This window comes from Microtus oregoni, unplaced genomic scaffold, assembly GCF_018167655.1.
Source record: "Microtus oregoni isolate MIOR12 unplaced genomic scaffold, Mior012 000104F_ref0000108, whole genome shotgun sequence".
Classification (NCBI taxonomy): domain Eukaryota; kingdom Metazoa; phylum Chordata; class Mammalia; order Rodentia; family Cricetidae; genus Microtus; species Microtus oregoni.
In genome coordinates this window covers 791,586-800,852 of record NW_024544718.1, presented here as the reverse complement: position 1 = coordinate 800,852, position 9,267 = coordinate 791,586, and positions in this window count along the sequence as shown.

Below are 9,267 nucleotides of genomic sequence, written 5' to 3'. Positions count from 1 at the left end.
CTTAGACATCTGTCTTTACATGTTTCTTTGTCATTATCCTCTGAAGCATATAATATTTTCCTTTGTTCCAGGTGTTTAGTGTTTTGATTATGTGAAGAGAGGATGTTCTTTCTAGGTCCAATCTATTTGGTGTTTTGTAAGCTTCTTTTACAATTATATGTATATCCTTATTTAGGTTAGGAAAATTTTATCCTATGATTTTGTTGAAATTATTTTCTGGAACTTTGAGTCAGGATTTTTCTCCTTTATCTATTCATGTTATTCTTAGGTTTCATCTGTTCATGGTGATCCAGATTTGCTGCATGTTTTATCTCAGGAATTCTTTAGAGCTAACATTTTCTTTGACAGATCTATTTCTTCTATCATATCTTAAATGTCTGAAATTTTCTCTTCTATCTCTTTTATTCTTTTGGTAAAGCACCCCTCTGTAGTTCCTGCATAAATTGCTAAATTTTCCATTTTCATAATTCCCACAGTTTTGCTTAGTTTGTTGCTTCTGTTTCCATTTTCAGGTCTTAACAGTCTTATTTGTTTTCTTCAATTGTTTGTTTGTATTTTCTTTATTTCCATTAAGGGATTTATTCATTTTGTCTTTAAGGACCTGTATCATCATCATAAATTCAGTGTTAAGGTCTTTTTCATGTGCTTCACTATGTTGGAATATTCAGTGCATGTTATAGTAGAATAGCTGGTACCTAGTAACTGTCTTACACTGGCTTTTAGGCATCTGGGTTTGAAATAATTATAGGTCTAAATGCTTATTTCTGAGTTTGTCTCTGTTGGGTAGATGTTTTGTTTCTTGGTTTCTGTTTTATCTCTGGATTTCCAGAGAGTTTGATGAGTGTGTTGTTTGTTTTACTGACCTCCTTATCTGGTATATTCACAGGGAATGCCTGGACGTGGTGGAATATTGCTGGGTCCTAACTTCTTCTTTAGCAGAGTGGGTAAGAAGGTGCAGTGTCAAGGTCTCAGACACCAGTAGTCAGGTAGAAGACCTACAGCAGATTTGAGTATTTAACAATGAGGAAAAACTTTTATACATCCTTAGAGCAGCCCCGCATTCCAATCTGTTGACATCATGTGGTTGCTCCTCATTGGTTAGGCACAATCATGACCTCTGACAGCACCAGCAGACTCCCTGTTGGCTCCTCTCAACCTGTTAGATCCAAATTTCCTACATATCCACCCTTTATTTTGTATTACATGGGCACTTATTGGGAGTGAGTTCTTTGCTCAGGCCTTGTTGACCCTGCCTTCAGATAAGATAGAATAGGCTCACATTTTTTGGGCTTCCATATCTCTCTGAACTGATGTCTATATTCCTGCTAGAAATAAATTACTAAATAAGTAAATACACTGGGAAAATGGAAGGAGAGGACAAATATCTGTTACTATAAATTACTATTTAAATTGCATTGCAGTGAATAGTGTCATTTCTTGAGAAAAAAATCATCAATGGAAAAGGAATAAATCATCTGTATGGAGATGAAGTTGCTGTGGGACAATGGTCTTCTACCTGTTAAGAGTTGTCACTTGTATTGCTTTAATAAAATGCTGATTGTCCCATATCCAGGCAGGAAGTATAGGTGCGGTGACCAGGCAAGGAAGTATAGAGTTTGGAAGTTGAAAATCATCCAGAAATTTAAGATTTGAATCACTAGAAGGAAGAAACACAAAATTAATTAAGACACGAAACCTGAGTTCAGACTTTGCCATCATGTATTAAACTATACAATGACAAAAGAAAGTCAGGAAACCACAAAACCTCCTCCAAATGAGAAACAAACAACTTTATAACATTTTACCCCATATTGAACAGTTATTACTGAGACAAAAAGCAGACACACAAGCAAAAATAAATGCTGACAAGCCTGCAGGAAAAAAGAAAACTTATACACTAGAGGTAAAGATTAAAATTAATGAAGTCACTATGGGATACATTATGAAGATTGCTCAAAATAGGAAAACATAATTACCATATCTGGCTAAAATAACTGAAGGAATCCAAGTCAGTATTATATATATATATATATATATATATATATATATATATATATGTGTGTGTGTGTGTGTGTGTGTGTGTGTGTGTGTGTACCTAAATGAACATGTTTACTATACCACTATTTATAATAACTAAGCTGTGATTAATAAGCAAAATGGAACAATAACTTGAATAATTTTTCTTTAATGTCATCAAAAATAGATGGACTTGGTAACAATCATGTTTAGCAAAATAACATAGTCACAGAAATTTAAGTATGTCATCAATTTTTTCATTCCTCGGAAAATAAAAACAAAACAAAACCAGTTATACACAAAATTAGAAATGTAATTACTAGGCACTGGAAAAATACTAGGGGAATCAGATCAGGCAAAAGTGGGATGACTAATACATTTTATATATACACTTGGAAGTATGTCAGTAAAATTCCAATACTCTATACAAATAAATTAGTAATAATAGGTATTAGAAGGAACTTACAGCAATGATACAGCACTTTTTAATGGAAAAATTGAGAAAATTGACAGAATTTTGAGGTTGATCCTTTGTAAAAGTATAATAATTACCCAATGAAGGTGGCTTGGAAAACTAGAATATTGAAATATGCTGTCTTAAAATGTTAGATGACAGAGGATGAAGATGTGAAAGGAGTGGAAACTTTAATAATCCCAGGAGACAAGGAAATTACAGATGTGATTAACTACAGTATAGACCTTAAATTCTAGTCCTAAATTTTTGGAATACTTTTGACTGAGCCAAATCTAAGATGCCAGTTTTAAAGAAGATAACAAAAATATAGTAAAAACTCTACAGAGAAGTACTGTTGTCTAGTTTGTTGTGAGGTCTAAATGAGATAACTTCATATTAGAATGATAATAAAATTCCCAGAAAAACAAAGCAGAACTAAAGGTCATTGAAATATATTACCTAATCTGTATAGAATTATAAATTCTCAGAGAAAGGAGTATTTGATTACAAACTAAAAATAATACTTAGAGGTTAAAAAAAATCCTTTGTGGGTATGTAGAAAAAAAATGCTTCAAGGAAAAGATTGAAAGCATATTACCAGGTATAGATACTTAACAACAGTAAAGAATCAGTATGTTAACTAGAAAATTATACATGTGTATACTTGTATATCTTAGCACATAAGTAGCTGTCCAGCTATCCTAACCAGGAAAGTCTGCTGAATGAATTGTCCATAGCATGATTTGGAGCCTCTAAAATATTTCTGGTTTTCTAAAGGGCAAGCTGTGTGACATATGCAGATGTTCACCACAGTCTAAACAATTCCAAAACTCTAACACCTCTGCATGATTCTGAGGAGCTACATGAACAAAAAATAAAAGCAAGAGAGAATTCAAATCTGCCTATCAGGCATTGAAACTACAATTGAGCATGTAGAACATAGTGTTTCTTGGCAAAGAGAGGAAGACTTATTTGCTAAAGATTCTTACTGAAATCCCTAACTAATCATTGAATAATTACTAACAACACTAATTGATCAGGGCCATCACTGCCCAAACACCAGAGGGCCTGCAGCCTGTACAAAGTTTCTCTAGGGAAATCAATAAAAGATCAAGTTACAGCAGCAAAATCAAAACAACAAAGAATAACAAGCATTAGAAAATTTTGACTTTACTTCCAGCTTTGGAACATTTAATTATTTTAATTGTCTTATTTCAATGAAAGCATAAATGGCATTAGATAGAACAGGGAAATGTTGCTCATATACAGAAAAGTCAAATCAACCAACAGAAAGTGCTCCTAACCAGTACATATAAGTGACTCATTGTATAATCTCTATATGTTGCTTGAATAATACGCAAACTATAAGCAAAATGAAGAGAATAAAATGAAATATGTCTGAACACTGTTGCATTAACTGTAAGTGGAAATTTCATGCCGTGGTTGAACAACTTGGAGATTGTATTTAAATTGATAATAATTCAGAATAATGATATACTGTTTCTAAGAGGCATATGTTATATCTAATGTAAGTAGTAGTTTTATAATCAAAATGCTATAAAATGATAGTAAATGGTTTCCTTTATCTTAAAGTAGAACTTCAAGGCAATTGCAAGCATGAGTAATCCAAGCATTTCTCTCTTGATATGTTAGAGCTATGGACCAAAATAGCCAAGCAACCTTGAGGAACTGAGAGAGAGTACATTAAATGACAACAGCAAAGAAAGTTAGGCCCTTGTTTCAAAACCCAAAAGATGATAATTCTTCGGTGGCTTTTATGAATCCCAGTCATAAAACTAGGAGTCTCCAGATAAAATCCCATTCTGAAAAATGTCTTGATTTGATAATTGACAACATAAAGAGAGTACACAAGCACCACTGCATAGACATCTATCTCATACCTCAATGGGCTGGGTTAATAAAGTAATATTACCTTAATACCAGTAAAAGCCTGTGAGGATTCACTGAATAAAAATCTAAAATTAATACACTGCCATATCTTCTAAGTGTTTCAAGTATTTTTACCATGAGAAATAAATAAGTACTTAAATGACATATGTATAGAACTCAAAACACAGTTGAAAATAATTATAAAGAACAGTCGTTAAAAATAATCATTTATGAATTTCTGATAAATTTTCTATTGACATGCATAATATTCTGGCAAAAGAGGTAATTATTACAATAAAAATCATAAAATTGTATAAAAAGGGTAAGAATGTGGTTGATATGTACAATAATTTAAAATTGTTAATTAAATAAGATAAAATATAAAAAAATAATATTATCCTATGTCTGAGAGGTCTCAAATATTTCATAATATTGTTTAACAGTAAATGTAAGTTGTCTTACATTTACTGTTAAGTTCATATGTAGGAGGATTGAGGATATGGGATTCAACACCTATCATGAGTTTCTCTCTTTATCTTTTTTCCTTTATACAACTTCTTGCATATAGTAACACTAATTGCTGTTCAATAGTTGGCATTCTTTAGTCTTAATTTCTTATAAAGTAACAATATTTTCACTAATTTACATAGTGTTCTCATGTAGTGACCTTTAAACAAAAGAGTAACAAGGAAACAATATTTTTTTTTTAGAATTAGGAGAGACTTCTTATATATTGTTACATTTTGAACTTCCTTAAGAGAATTGCTTTATTTTTAATACATTGTTTTTAATTAATACTTTATTCAGGGTATGTAAGTGATAAAACTGCAATCATGTTTGGTATAATATCCATTAGATTTTAGAACAAAGTAAAAGTAACATCTCTTCCTGTAAAGATCATGAACAATTACCAAGTAAAACTACAATTTCACAGATAGTTGACCATCTAAATTCAATTGGACTTAGAGAAGAAGTAAAGCTACATTAAATTCTAATCAAATTTTACAGCTGCTGAAATGTATTCATGAAATACTTGATTGGCATTCCTAACACAAACAGGATGATCTATGAAAGGACCATTTCATATTAAGGTCAGGGATGTGGTTTTCATTTCCTTGTGTTCCAAATATGCATGATGAAAGAGTGTAGCTATGTTTTTACTTTCCTATTCTATTTTACATAACTTTATTTTCACAGCGATTGGAGAAAATTCTTAAAATTAAACAAAAAGTAGATCATGCTCATGAGATAAAGAATTTTAGATTTGAAATCCCCTGGTATCTTATATAAAAGTTTTTTACCTTAACTCATATGAAAGCAAATATTATATATACACGTATATGTATATGTGTGTGTGTATGTGTGAATAAAACTCAAGTCCAAATGGATTAAAGACCTCAATATAAATCTGAACACACTGATCCTCATCGAAGAGAAAGTGGGAAGCAATTTCCAATGCATGGGCACATGAGACTACTTCCCAAATATAATCCCAGTAGCACAGACACTGAGAGCAACAATAAATAAATGGTACCTCCTGAAACTCTGAAGCTTATATAAAGCAAACTATACAGTCAATAAGACAAAAAGGCAACCTTCTGAATGAGAAAAGATCTTAACCAACCCCACATCAGACAAAGGACTAATCTCCAAAATATATAAATATTCAAGAAATTAGACACTGAATTTCCAGATAATCCAATTAAAAAAATGGGCAGAGAACTAAACAGAGAATTTTCAACAGAAGAATCTCAAATGGTCAAAAGATACTTAAGGAAATGTTCAACATCCTTAGATATCAGGGACATGCAAATCAGAACAACTCTGAGATATTATCTTACACCTGTCAGAATGGCTAAGATCAAAAACACTAATAATAGCTTATGTATGTGGAATAAAGGGAACACTCATCTATTGCTCGTTGGAATGTAAATTTGTACAACCACTTTGGAAATCAGCATGGTGGTTTTTCAGAAAGTTGGGAATCAATATACCTCAGGATCCAGCAATAGCACTCTTGGGCATATATGCAAAGATGTTCCACCATACTACAAAAGCATTTGTTCAACTATGTTCATAACAGCATTATTTGTAATACCTAGAACCTGGAAACAACCTAGATGACCCTCAATCAAAGAATGGCTAGAGAAAATGTGGCACATATAAATATTAGAGTACTACTCAGAAGTAAAAAAAAAAAACAAACAAAAAAAACCAATGATATCTTGAATTTTGAATGCTAATGGATGGAATTAGAAAACACTATCCTGAATGAGGTAACCCAGACCCAGAAAGATAAAAATGGTATGTACTCACTCATAAGTGGATACTAACTATAAACAACAGACACTGAGCCAATTGCTCATGATCCTAGAGCAGCTACATAATAAGATGAACCCAAAGAAAAACATGTATAGACCTACCTGGAAACTGGAAACAGAGATCGCCTGACCAAATTGGGAGCAGGGGGATGGGGAGAAAAGGGAGGGTAGAAAGGGAAGAGGAGAGAGAAGAGGAGAGTTGAGGAGAACTTGAGGAAATGGAATAGTTGAGATGAAGAAAAGACAGAGATGAGAGCAAGGAAATAGATGTCTTGATTGAGGGAGCCATTATAGGGTTAGCAGAAACCAGGCTCTAGAGAAATTCTCAGGAATGCACGAAGATAAACCTGCCTAAGACCCTAAGCAATAGAGAGCAGGCCCTATCTTGACTTGCCCTATAATCAGACTGATGATTGTATTAAATATAACCATGGAACTTTCATCCAGCAACTGATGGAAATAGAGGCAGAGACCCACATGGGAGCACTGGACTGAGCTCCAAAATTCTAGTTGAGGAATGGAAGTAATGAGAATATGAGCAAAAAGGCAAAGACTATGATGGGTTCACCCACTAAAACAGTTTAGCTAAGTTAATAGGAGCTCACTAAACCCAGCCGGACTGGGAAGGAATAAGCATAGGACCAAACTAATCCCTCTGAATGTGGTTGACAGTTGCTTTGCTGGGGCAGACTGATGGGCCATTGGCACTGGCATCAGGATTTATTCCTACTGCATGTACTGCCACTTTGGGATCACATTCTCTTTGGATGTATACCTTGCTCAGCCTTGATATATAGTAGGAGGGCCTTGGACATTCCACAAAGCAATGTGACTTACCCTCTCTGAGGATTAGATGGGGCTGGGGTGTAGTAATAAGGGCGGCAGGGCTGCATCCCAAACACCCCAGCTGCCTGGCTAGCTTATGCCCAAAATAACAACACGCAAACTGTATTCATTTTATCACTGCTTGGCCCATTTCTATCTAGCCTCTTCTAGGCTAATTCTCACATATTAATTTAGCCCATTTCTAATCATCTGTGTAGCGCTCCTAGGTGCACTTAGCTTAAAGGGAAGATTCTAGCCTATGTCCATCCTTGGTCGGAGCTTCATCATGTGCGTCTGCTTGGGAGCTGGGAGCATGGCATCTCTCTGAGGCATCTGCTCCCAAGAGGAGAGCTGTGGAGTCTGAGCTCACTTCCTCTTCCTCCCAGCGTTCTGTTCTGTTTACTCCTCCCACCTATCTTCTAACCAATGAGGGCCAAGCAGTTTCTTTTTATTTAACCAATGACCTTCCTCCATCACTGGGGTGGGAGGTTGTGTGGAGGGAAGGACAGGAAGGAGGAGAGGGAGTAGAAAATTGGATTGGTATTGTTTTTTTTTAAATCTAAAATTTTTTTTTTAAATAAAGAAAAAAAGAATACTGGATGTATAGGACTTTGGGATCATTGCAACATGCTCTCAGAGAAGCACGGGTCTCCAGCTCCTTTCACTACTTCTTAGCTAGAAAATGACAGTGCACATACACTTAAAGTATTTTGTTTTTTCAGAGGCCCAAATTTAAAAAGGCAGCTGATCATATCCTGGGAGATAAAAATTTCCTCCTTTTCATGAGGTAATATCTTAGTTATCTCAAATCAGTGAAGAAAAAATAGCTTACATGAAGTTAAATTAATGTTCTAAATTATGTCTCAGGGTTTTTTTTTAAAAGTGGTTCAGTGTGAAACTCAAAGACTGAAAATCAAAAGATAAATTCAATATGCTGCTTATATACCTATTTTCCACAAATTATAATTGGATTCTAATGAAGAAATTTGGGTAAAGAAGAATCACCATTTATGGGAAATTTAGACTCAAGAAAAATCCAGTTCAATCATAAAGAAACATGAAATGTTAGAATTTCATGTAAAGAACAGCTTTTGAATATATACTTAGTAGGATTCTCATAACTGATCTTTTATATGTGGAACATAATGTGTTGGGTAACAATGTTCTGATTTTCTATTATTTTAGAGTATCTAGCTATTTGATAGATTTTATAGCATAATCCTTCCATAGCTATGGTTGCATAGATGCTATGTTTGTATCTGAAACAAAATTAGCTAGTAATATATTGTATCCAACACTTTATAAAAGAAAATGAAATACAAGAAGTATATTTTAGTTTTATGCATATTGTTACAAAAATAATAGGTTAAAGGTGTCATGGAAACTGAAGTACCAAAGAAAGTGGTTTTCCAAAGAAGGAGAACCTAGAAAAAGTCAAAGAATAGACATTAAAAAGTAATGCAATGTAAATTCAGTGATGTCATTGGTTTCTAGTACCTCCCCTATTTCTTTCTGTTCTTGAGTTGCTTGAGAATACCTGCTTGTCATCACTAATTATTTTGATATTTTAAAAGATGAATAAATTTAAAAAAATATATGATTGATGTTGATAAACATGAACAAAATTTACTTTACTGCACACATCATGCTGTTATCTTCATGGAGTGTTATTTGACATCTGGACATACTTTGGATGTTAGCTCTGAAAATTAGAAAAAGTTACATGTCATGAAAACTGCTCAGTTTTAATTTTATAGTGTT